Consider the following 12,244-nt stretch of genomic DNA (forward strand, 5'->3'; position numbering starts at 1 on the left):
CAAGCTCCTTCTTGGGCTCCCCAGGAGGGGAGGGCAGAGCAGAGCTGGGGAAAGGCAGAGCAGGGGACAAGAAAGGAGAGAGACCCACCCAACAACCACTTACTCGGCGACACTTGTGTGGGCGCCACTAGCCCCCTTGGCAAAGCCTGGGGGTCAGGCCGGCATAGCTACTGCTCGTGGAGACGTGACCGTAAGCCCCCCTTGGCAAAGCCGGGGGGCCAGGGTCAGCTGGCAAGACCGCGGCCCGTGGCACAGTTCCTCTCCACCTTGCTTGGCTCCCTGCCTGGAACCTGCTGTGGCTAGACAATAGGTCTCCCAAGAAAGCTAGACAGCCTGTTTCCCTGTAGAAGGGTAGGTCATGCACCGGTGCTTGATAAACAGAGAAGTTTTGATAGCACCCTGTGTTCCCCTGTTGTTCCGTAGAGTAACTTTGCAGAAAGGACAAAGAAACTGGCTTGGGTACAGCCCCCTCCTGCTTATTCCCCAAAATTGTAATAAAAGCCTTGAATAAACGGAGTTCGGGGCTCAGCGGGATGCTGAGACCTCTCCAACCTGACTCCCTGCGTCCTTAACTCATTTCCGCCCCCTCCCCTCTCCTGACGAGGCTGGTCCGCGGCACACTTGGAACGCGGAGATGAGTTCAGATGGCAGGCCAAACCCAAGTCGAAATTGCCCATCCTCCTCCAGCCACGTAAAATATGCTGGGTAATATATTTTTCAGTATTTTAAACATACAGAACCCAGGTCAAAGGCCGGAGAACACAATTTCCAGGTTTTAAGAGAGGAGGAACCTACACCAGTAAGAGAAGCAGGAGCGCCACACCCCATGGGAAAACCACGGCTGTCGGGGCCAAGATTTCAATGCTAGTCCATGTCTCTGTCCAGCTATGGTCCTGGTGCACTGGCAGGAGGTCAGAGCTGAGCTCCCAGCACGAAGCCAGTGTCAGGACTGATTAGAGGAGCGGACTTCTCAGCTGTCAGCCCGGGTCGCTGCAGGGGTTGAGATGCTCCCTCCCAGGCCTCGGGAGGAAGGGGGAGTACGGCCCCGGATCAGAGCCCGAAGCCTACAGCTTGCACTAGTGGGGCCCAGATCCAAGCTCGCCACCGGGGGCAGAACTCCCAAGGCGAGGCGTCACATCACGACGTCTGGAGTCCACGAGCCTGCACGGGCCCCTAGCCCCAAATCGCCCATCCTGCAAAGAATGCCTGGCCTGGGAAGCCCAGCTTAGCCGCCTGAAGACCCGGAAATCTTAGAAAGGACTCTGATCCAGGCACTGGCAGCTCGGGGCTGCTAGTCTGAGGATGAAACCCTTTGGTGAGGGTAACAGGCAGGATTGACCATGGCAGCAGTGACAGGTAGGTACCAGGAGGTACGAGCACCTTGCCATGGTCAGAGACAAGGATGCTGGCCTACAGTTGGTCACAAAGGCCAGAAGTGACACCAGTTTTTGCAAAACACTGTGGTGCCCCCCCCGGCACATGATGGCGTGTGTTGCCACACACATATACTCAAAGGCATGTGCTGTTATACACAAATGTCAGTGTAAGAAATGGCCAAACCTGCAGTGGATTTTGATGAGCTTATCCGAGCCCAAAATGGACCACAGTTGCCAGGAAGCAAAATCTCAACGGACTGAGAAAATGCGTCAGAGACTGGCAGTTCTGCAGCTGACTCTGCACCTTAGACGCAGAGGAGGAGACGGAAGGGCCCATGAAACCCACCGGTGGTGGGTTAAGGGGGTGGGCAAAGGCAAAGCGGGGGAGTCTCTGGCGTTGGGTAAAAAGTCAAATGGAGAAACGCACACTTCTTCTGCATCGGTGGGGACGAGACAGTTAATGATAGAGGTTTACAGCGCACAGGGAGGGTATTTTGGGAACCAGACAGCACTGAGGGGTCCTGTGGCCTCCACTCGGAGAGAGGTCTGCAGAAGGAGGGGGCGCTGCTTTCCAAAGGGCTGTTACCTTAGATGCAAACAGACAGCCTCACTTACGGTAAAGACCGGCTTCTGTCCAGGACGCTACTGCAGGGCCGCGCTGTGGCTGCCCACCCGGCAGGCCCCCCTGAGCTTGCTGGTTTTAATATGCGGCCCCTTTCTTTTCCACAGTGACGTGTCTATAAAGACACACACTTGTGTGGGGCAGTGTGGGTGTGTTTGTGCCGCGTCTCCACGGGAGCCCTCCTTGTGCGCAGGTGGTGGCCCGTGTGTACGAGAGGCCGTACTCGGATGCTCAAATCCAAGGTGGCACACAAGGGGCATCCGCATGAACACATTCATGCCAAGTTCACGTGCCCCTCCTGCCCCTTTCTTGACCATTTGAACAATAGGCTTACCAACTGGGGTTGTAGTAAGAATTCACGAGAAAAATGCAAATGTGCCTAGACACAGGGGAATTCCGTATTCGTGTTTATAGTTTTCGGTGTGTGTGTATTGGGCAGGGCAAGCTCTCCAGTTCACCTTCCCAGGTTTCTTGAGGTCTTGCCTTGCCATCCACGCCGCCTCGACCCCAGAGAGCCTCCCAGGGCTCTGACTCAGCCACCAAGCAGCACAAGGTTATCCAGGGAAGCGCCCAGGCCCAGGGCGGGCCTTCCCTTCTCCCCACCCATTCTTCTGTCCCTGCCGTGGTTCTGCTGAATGTGGGCATTTCTCCGGCTCCTCATACACAGAACACCACTGCTAATTCTGTGCCCGGGCTCTGCTATCGTGTCATTTGAGGCCAGACACTTTGTCAGCAGTGGGCTCCCATCCTGCTGCTGCTGTTGTGGCGGCGGCCACTGCTGCGGTTCTGTCTCCCTGTCCCCACCCGGGACGAGGAGACAAAGTCTTCATACGTCCCATTAAGCAAGTATTTCTCAAGCTCTCGGGGAAGGTACAAAGAAAGGCCTGAAGTGATCTCTCCCACATCAAAACATAACCTTCCGTCTCCACAGCCTGTGAGTAAAAGAACAAACAATTGAACGCTCACTGATCGGCTGGAATGGGTGGCTCCGGCACAGAGGCCAAAGCTTATGTGCTTTTTTCTTAGAAAAAGCCCCTCCTGCCCTCCCTCCCCCCCACCAGGTTACCTTGAGAGCACTCCAAACCCAAGGGTCTAAGCGGCTAGTTAGGAGGAAGAGAACTGCCCGGGGCAGTGAGAAGCAAAGGACAGTGAAGTGACATTCTGACCGTGACAAAGAAGATGAAATGCTGGGTAAAAAAAAGAAAAAAAGAAAGCCTGGAGAACTCAAAAACAAATGCCAAGACCTCTGCAGAGAAGGTACATGCAGCTGCTCGGGGAGAAGTTTCCCTCCGGCCATTCGCAGCCAGGCCTCCCCCAAGAGGTTCGATACTCTCAGACCAGACCTGGGGGATTCCCAGAGCTGAATGAGGACTGGCTCTAAAAGTCCAATATGCACATTCGGGGGCCGGGGACCCAAGAAAGGGCACAAGTTAACGCTGGAGTTAGAGATGGGGAAACCCTCCTCCCAGTCATGCCAAAGGCCCCCCGTTGTGGGCAATGGAGTATGGTGACCGGTGACCTGTGGCCAGTGACAGTGGGGGGGGGGCGGGGAGGGGAGTGAGCACTTTCTGCAGGACCAGGAAATGCCCTAGGGAGCTCATTATGGGAACTGGCAAATGCCTGAGTCAGCAGTCCACCTAGGGAAGGGAAGGAAGATCCCAGATTAGACTAGCAAGATTCCGGAAGATCCCTCACACACTGCATTCCCCAATCCTGACCCACATGTGTCTCCCTTCATAATTGATGAGGGGAGCGCCACTGGACCGCCTGCCTGAGCCATAAATAGCCACCTCTGGCCTGCCAGAGGAGCAGTCTGTGAAGACCGCAGGCAGAGGCGGAGGCCCCGCTTCTCCGTGAGGCCCCAGCTTGCTCAAAGCCCCTCAGGAACCCTGGTGCCCTGGCTCCGGCATGTCCAGCTGTGTGTCCTCTCTGACCACCAGCTTCCTTGCTCATTTCTAGATGGGAATGATCATATTTGCTTCATAGGATTACTGCATTATTTATTCAAAATATGTCGAGCCCCTACTATGTGCCAGAAGACACCTACTCTGTGCCTGGCTCAATGACCTTCCAAATGAAGGTCATTGTTTTCATGATACATACATTCTGGAGGTGTAGTACAAAAGACAATGAATGCCAAGGGCTTAGTACAACGCCTGACACGTAAAAGGCAGTAGATGGCAGATGTTAATGTGATCAATATTGATCATAATTTCCTTGATATGGCTTGGTCTCTTCTTGCTCTGTCTCTTCCTGCACTACTTGTTCCTCTCTGTCTTAAAACTTATCACATTAAATTCTAATCCCCATATTTGCCATCCATGCTAACGAGGTACTTGACAGGTGGAAACAACTCTGCACTTCATCAAAATGTTGACAGAAAAAGACCACCAGGGGACGCAGCGATTCAAAATCGGTTTTTACTCTGCAGCGCCACCTGGAGGAGAACTGTCATATTCGCAATAGAAGGTCTAGTCTAACTACAGGGTCAAATAGTGAGCTACTCTGGCAGAGCGCCACCTGCTGGATTGCACTGCCCTCTCCAGACAGTCCCATCACTCAGAATCTGAGCAAGGTTCCCCGGATGCTAGGGATCCTCAAACACGGATCCGCTGGTCATAAATATGATAATGGCCAAGATGCACTGAATTCACTGTGTAACCATCCCTTCCCCATAAAGTTGCAGGATCCTATGAGTTAGCATTTGCAAAGCCCTTAGAACCGTGCCGGACCCAAAGTACAGGTGGGTTTGGATTATTGCTACCTAATCCTCATACCAGGCCCCATAAAATAAGTCATATTTTTATTCCTGGTCACATTTTTATCCCTGAAGATAAGGAAACCGAGGCCCTGTGGGGTTAGGAGACTGGACCAAAATGACATAGTGAGTGAGGGGCAAAGTAGGATCTGGGCCTCAATTCTGGCTGACCCCACAGCTCCCACTGTTGACAGCTGTGCTGTGTGCGGCCCCATCATTTGCTCACCCTACAAGCACTCACTTGGTGCCCACTCTGCACAGGCATAAGAGCACAGAGATGAGTCTGGCACAGTTGTTGCTCTCAAGGAGCTCATGCTCCTGTTGAAGCACATATATAAACACACAGGCACACACATGTATGTGTACATATGTATACACATGCATGTTCACAGGCATACATGGACACGTGTGCATGCATATGTGTGCACACGCACGGGTATGCGTGCACTCATAAACACATACATGCACACACACAGAACAAAGTACAATTCAGGCAGAAGCCAGGAGATATGTGTTAAGAATTCCATTTCCCCGATTGCATGCTCAGGGCTGTCTTAACCCCCAGAGGGTCACAAACACACATTTCTCCAGGGGCCTAGCAGGCATCCTCCCTGTTTCAGGAGGAGATGGGATGGGAAGGCTCACAGCTGGCACAGGACTCCAAGGACTCCAGGAACTCCACACTGGCCTGCAGCATAGACCTTGACTTAGCAGCAGCTCCTTGGCCCCCTCTACAGCTTTAGGTGTTCACACAGGTCTGCTGGCCTCCGTCTGCACTGTTGCTCCAGTGCCTGCAAGGGTCGGGGTCGGGGAGCAGGGCAGAGGGACCTGGAAGGCACAGCAATCCTCTGGACCTCCTTCAAAGAGCGCAGAGAATGCACTGGAATATGTAAACAAAGAGGGATGCAATCTGATTAAGGATATTAACAGATCCCTCTGCTGCTTAGCAGCGTGGTTCACAGGAGGGGGCACTGGGAGTAGATTAGGCGTCTCCTTCTACCATCTTCTAACTCAATGTTTAAAAGTCAGCTTTATCGAGGTGTTACTTACATACAATAAAAACCACCCACCTGAAGCCTACAGTTCGATGGGTTTGGACAATTACGCAACCGCATCTCAACACAAGACATTTCCATTCTCCCAAAAGACCCCTTGTCTCTTTCCCACCAGCGTCCTCCACTCCAGGTGGCCCTGGCCACCACTTATCTGCTTTCTAGCATTCGACTTTCATTTCTGAAATGGCGTACGAATGGGCCCGCAGAGCGTGTGGTCTTTTGTGGCTGGCTTTTCCCACCTCGCTGTTGAATTTCGTCAGTGCTGACATACACATCGGCAATGCATTTTCTTATTGCTGAGTCGGGCTCCATTATATAGACACACCACAATCTGTTTACCCAGTCCCAGATCGGCGGACATCAGGGCTGTCTCCAGTTCGGGGTTGTGGAAACAAAACTGCTAGAAACATTTGCATACGCAGGCCTAGGTGGGCATGTATTTTCACTTCTTTTGGCTCAAGGTCCAAAAGGGGGGTTGCTGGGTCGTATGGTAGGTGCACACCTCACTTCGTGAGAGAACTGTTTCTGAAGGGGCTGTGACCATTTTGCCTTCCCACCAGCCGGGATCTCAGGAGGCAGATGGTGGAAGGTTCCAGGTCCACACTGGCTCAGAGACGGTGACCCCAGATCTGGGAAGCCCGAGGGCTACAGGCAGTGGCAGCCTCTGGGCTAGTCACTAAACCACCTCCTCTGAGCTCCAAACCTATCCCTCTAAGCTCAGCTTTCTGGCACCGGGTTTGGGTCTCAAACCACACTTCTGCTTTGTGGGCGGCCCTATTAGTCTCTGTCAATAGGGGGCGCCAGAGGGAAACCGGAGGACTGGAGAGGAGGAAGGCACTTGCTGGTCCCAGTAACAATGGATTCTAGTTTCCATTTCTTCCCATATTCCCCAGATGAGCCTCACCTGTCCCCGCCTCAGGGGTCTCAAGTTCTGAGTCTGGACTCTCTGAGGGCCCTTGTCCCAGCTCTAAGGCACCTGCACCAGTTGCACAACACCATCCTACCAGCTCCCTCCTCCGAGCTCTGAGGCTCTGACAACCCCACTCTCTCCCCCCACCCCCACTCCTCTGGCGGCAGGAACGGTTACCATCTCGTCTTACTTCAGATGCCCCTTTTGCCTTCCGGTCTTTCAAGACTTTTCAACCAACCCCCTACATTACATTCTCACCGCTAAAATAATTTGTGTGCTTCCGGTTTCCCCAGCACGCAGGCGGACCGGCAGGCCCGAGTCTAGCTCCTGGTTGGAGTGTCCCCTCGGAGAAGGATCGGCCCTCGGCCCACCACTCTGACCGTCGGTGTCTTCCTGTGTGAGGGCACCAGACAAAGGCTGATGCGGCTGAGGGCTCATGAGGAAGGACATGGGGGACGGTGGCACTTTATGTGACATGGTGGTACCTGCTCAGTTTGGGCACATCGCAAGTGTGACTCCCATACCTTGCTGGGAATGCAAATTCCTCCCCCTCCTCAGTGCTTTGCTTCTTCCTCATGAGGGACTGCTGAACCCCCTAGAATCCAGGCTGCCCAGGTCCTTTGGTGATAAAAGCCCTGAGTTGTAGCTGGGCTCGCGGCCACCCAGCTAGAGGCGACGTCTCTGAATGGGACTTGCAGCTACACACACCCATGCAACCAAGTGCTGGCCAGTGGGAAGGGAGGGAAAGTACAGGCACAGTTTCATGGCTGTGCCCTCAGAGGGAGAAGGCGGGTCCTCCCCGTCCCTTCCCCCTTCCCACTGGCTGAGGCTCCCAGGAGGTTGGAGCAACAAAGTAGAGGGAGCTCAGGACTCAACCCCAGGCAGCTGATGTTCAGGCTGTTGTTCATAATAGAGAACTTTCTTCTCTGCTCAAGCCACTGCTACTTTGCCTTGTGTTACAGCAGCTGAACCTGTGTCCTATTTCCCGCACTAGAGCTGGGCTTAGCAAAGATTTTCTGTGAAGAGCCAGGCAGCAAATGTTCTAGGCTTTGCAGTGCACCGTTCTTGGTCCTAACTACTGACTCTCTTCCACCCCCTGAGAGCTGATGGAGCAGTAAATCATTGAATGCATATGGCTGTCTCCCAATAAAACTTTATTTACAAAAAACAAGGAGCAGCTGTGGCCCTCGGCCCTGCAGCGAAGTTAAGAGCCAAGAATCTCCGCGGTGACAGTCCACAGACTGGGTGTCAGGAGCGCCCAGGAGGGCGGATCCTTGCGGAGGAGGCTGAGTGCTTGACTCTGCCCCACCCAGGGGTCACCTGCTCCCTGGGGATCTAGCTCCACTTCTTGGTGCTATTTGATGCCACGGCCTTTCAACCCCCTGCCCCAGGGCAGGAGGGCATTTCTGAGCACACTGGCATAGTCTGGACCTGTTAGAACTTGACTTTCTCAAAGGCACCAAACGTGGGGGGAGGGTGGTATAACTAGTAAAACAGCCAAGGCTCCAGGCTATCCACTCTCCGTACAGGGTTCTGTTCAAAAATCAGCACCAACGCAAATGTGATGTACAAGGAATGCGACCTTTCCTGCTCCTGAGCCCCTCCCCCTTCACACTCCACAGTTGCTCCAAGCCCCTGGCCCCTCTCACCCAGCCCCAGCCCCCAGGGCACCCTTCCTCCCACCTTCCCCTCCGCTGCCCCCCCCTCCTCCTCCCTTAGGTGGACTTGGCCTCTTTCCATGCCTTCTCTCCACTGTCATCCTGCCTCCATGACTCAATGGTTCTTCTTTATCCTTTTCATTCTGCATCAGCTGAGATTCAAAGCTGGTCAAAGACTTTCCTCCACGTCTGGGGGGCCCTCCCTCTGGCTTTTATGGGTTGGTGGCCTCACTCAGGGTGTGTCCCGACCTCTCTCAGAGCATCGCGCAGACTTGCTACTCCTTCCTGCTAAGGGCTGTGTGCCGTGAGTGCATTTAGGTCAAGGACTGGGTCGTATTCCTCTGTAAATCTCTGTGTCCAAAACAGGACCCACAGAAGTTTGTGGGAGGGAGAGAGGGAGGGCACATGAAGGGGGCACAGCGGACCCTCTCCCTGGGCCAGGCTGGAGCCCAGTGACGGTTACCATGGCCTCTGTCCCTATTCTAGGGAAGCGCTTCCTCTCTCCCAGCCCACAAAGTGCAGTAACTGCCCACAGGGCCCCTCCACCCCGGAAGTGCACACACCCAGGAACCCGGCAGCTTTGCAACAGGAGGTTCTGGAAATTCTGTAACTGCCCTTCCGTCCCCTCACCCTTTGGCATTGTGCTCCCACCCTCCCTCCGAGGCCCTGAGCCCTCCTCCAGGGTTGCTGTGGCCTCCTGGATGGCACCCGGCCTGAGCCCCGCCCAGGGTCCCTGTCTCCTGCCCTCGCCTCTGCTTACTGCCCACGGTACTCCCTCTGTCCAGCCCCCTTACCCAGCACTTGCTTGACCATCTACTCCTGTGCGTCTGGGGCTCCTTCCCAGGCTCCTCTTTACCGGCTTCCTCAGCCCCTTCCCACCCCCACGGGCTCTCTGCCTGTGGGCTTCATCCACTCCTGCGCCTCCGTGACCATCCGCACACCAAAGGTCACCCAGTCTCTCCCTGGAGTGCCAGGCCCATGTGTCCAGCTGTCTCTGGGACACCCCACCCAATGCCGCCAGCCCCTTTCTCTTCCCAAAAGCTCTTCCTCATACATTCTGTCTTCACCAGTCACCAAGGTCAGACACCTACAAGTCTCTGTGGGCTTTCTCTTCTTCGTCAGCTACTATGGCCATCAGAAATGGATTTTGCCTCTGAAGTTCCCCCCAGCTACCCCCTCTCTCCATCCCTCCAGCCTGGTCTTAACTCGAGCTTCCCTCCTCTGTTGCCCGAGCTGTTCAGCAGCTGCCTACCTGGTCTTCCCATCCCCTTGGAGCCCTGCACTCCCTCATCCACACTCGCCCCAGGGAGGCCTCTCCTAAGTATAACCAACTCCCAGGCTCCCAAACCTCTGGCTCGTTGGAGACCTCGCACAGGCTGTTCTCATTTACGCTGGGTTCTAGCCCGACTCCGGCCCCGGGCCTCTCCACTCGCAGCTCACACCCACGTTCATGCCCACATCTCTCTGCTTGGCCAACTCACGGTTCTCCCGAAAAACGACATCCACTGGAAAGGTGTCGCCGGTGTCGCGGTGGGCTCTAGACTTTCTCCGGCCCCCACTCCGACTCTTTCCAAGTGATCTCCTCCTGTAGGAAGGGGAGGGGGAGGGCCTTACCTCCTCCGCTCAGCTGCAGCCACGCCTGGGCGGGGCATCTCCCCAAACGGGGCGTGGCCCTGCCCCTCCAGCCCCGCAAACCCCGTGTGCAGACTGACACGGACTCCTGGAAGGTGTAGGTGCACCTGGAGGGGTCCTGACCAGCTCTTTGTCGCTGCGTGTGGCCTATTGGGTGACTCTCCTTCCAGGCACAACCTTCCCTCCCAACTCTCTGCCCTGTGCAGTGGCTCTGGCTGCACCTGCCGCTGCCCCTCACTGACTTCTGGATGTTTGAACAGAAGATGCAGGCATGTCGTTCACGGCAAGGAAGACGAATATTAAAAGGCCCTGCTCTCCCTGTCCTACCCCCGAAAGCATTACTTAAACCCATTCTGCTATTTCCTTTAAATGCCTCTGTATTTCTAAAGAAGAAACGTACATTTCTGGTTTTGATGGACTGACTTTTAGATAGGATGTCTCAGCTCCCTCTCACGGTAAACAAGGATCCATCCTCCTGGTGAGAGTGTTCACATGACATGATGCTCCTCCCTCTTCCCCGTCTTCCCAAAATACTGATCTCGCAACTTGTATTTAAAACAAAATCCTTGTGTATAAGTTTATGACCCTGTATATTATTTATTTATATACGTGCCTTATGATTAATTGTTTTCTTTGGGGCAACTTTTGTTGTTCCTTGAGTTAATAACTGTTTTTAACTTTTACTGGCCAGGATATTCCAAATATATATTTTAAATTATTCACAAGAGACTCCATTGCGTTACCTAAGGTATCATCCACTTTACCAAATCTACTTTTTCCGTAAAGCTCTCTGCAGGAGGTTCAAACAAAAGTTAGTCCTCCCCGTCCTAACCGGCTGCTGCTTTGCCTCCCCGCTGCTTTCTGTAGCTTTTCTCCTTGTTCTCCTGCTCCTGAGCTGGTCCCACCTCCTGGATGCCATGTCCTTGTTTTGTTCTCCTCCTTCATTGTTCTGGAGCACATCCTCTGATATGTCTCTAAGAATGGATACATTAGAGGTCCTTGAGTTCTTGCATACCTAGAAAATGCTTTTGTTTATCCTCACATTTGATTGAGTTTAGCTAAATACACATTTGTTGAAAATCATTTGACCTCAGAATACCAAAGGCAGTTTTCCATTGCTTTCTAGTATCTTGTGTAGACCTTGAAAAAAACAAAACAAAAATACTGACTTCGTTCTTATTTTTGCCTTACTATTTTTGTAGTAAACCTTTTTCTTCCCTTTGGGAAACTTCGGGGACATTCACTCTGGTCTTCCCGAGGTACATAATGATGTGCATCGCGTGGGCTATTCCTCATTCATTCTACTTGTTCCGTGGTTGACCAACTCAGTCGGGGGCTCACCATCTTTCAGTTTGGGGAACTTTTCTGAAGTGCTTTTTTAAAAAAACAATTTCCTTTTCATTTTTTTCTGTTCTTTCTTCATTTTTATATGTATATTTCTTCTAAGTGTGATGTTAAACTTCCTAGATTGTTTTTCTGCCCCCCACCTCATATTTCCCACCTGAATTTCTTCCTTTAGTACCCTTGTGACTTGTTTTCCAGATCTATTACTAAAATCCTACTTCGGCTATTTTATGTAGAATTTCCTAGATCTCTCCCTTTCTCTGTCTCTCGTTCTCATTCTCTAACTGTGCAGTTGTCACAGCATCCTATTCCTGTTTTGTGGATTGTATCAGTCAGTGTTCGCCATGTAACAAACAACAGCAAGTCTCAATGGCACACAACAAGCAGTGTGTTATCACTTGTGCACCTGTGGCTTGACCGGAGTCATTCTGAGTCAAGTCACGTATTCCTGAGTCCCATCTACAGGAAAAATGTTTCAGGGTTTTTTAAAATCTTTTTTAGTTTAGTGTCTCTGTTTCATACTGGGGGCTTCCCTCATGTGTTTAATAGTCTTTGGCTGTTTGTTAATATTTAAGACAAATGTGCTAATGGGGCTGATCAGAAGTTCTGCAAGGGCGGGAGGGGGCCTGCAGATTGACAGGTGTCCATTTGCGTGTTGGGGCGGGGAGACAGCTATGTCGTTGGGAACCCCCTCAAGTGACCACATGCATAAGCCTTTTTCTCTAGTAAATGTTCCAACAACTTGTCGGGCAGCTGACATCCTACGCTTGAAATGTAGGAATGGGCAAGGGTGGACTGGGGGGTGGGAGAATCAGGGGGCTGTTTTGACCACTCAGAATGCAGACTTCCAGTTAACTCCTGGTTTTAAGCCCTCTGTCTTCTCCCTGTC

The sequence above is a fragment of the Artibeus jamaicensis genome, unplaced genomic scaffold (genome assembly GCF_021234435.1).
Source record: "Artibeus jamaicensis isolate MK-2021 breed Jamaican fruit bat unplaced genomic scaffold, CSHL_Jam_final contig_233, whole genome shotgun sequence".
Lineage (NCBI taxonomy): Eukaryota > Metazoa > Chordata > Mammalia > Chiroptera > Phyllostomidae > Artibeus > Artibeus jamaicensis.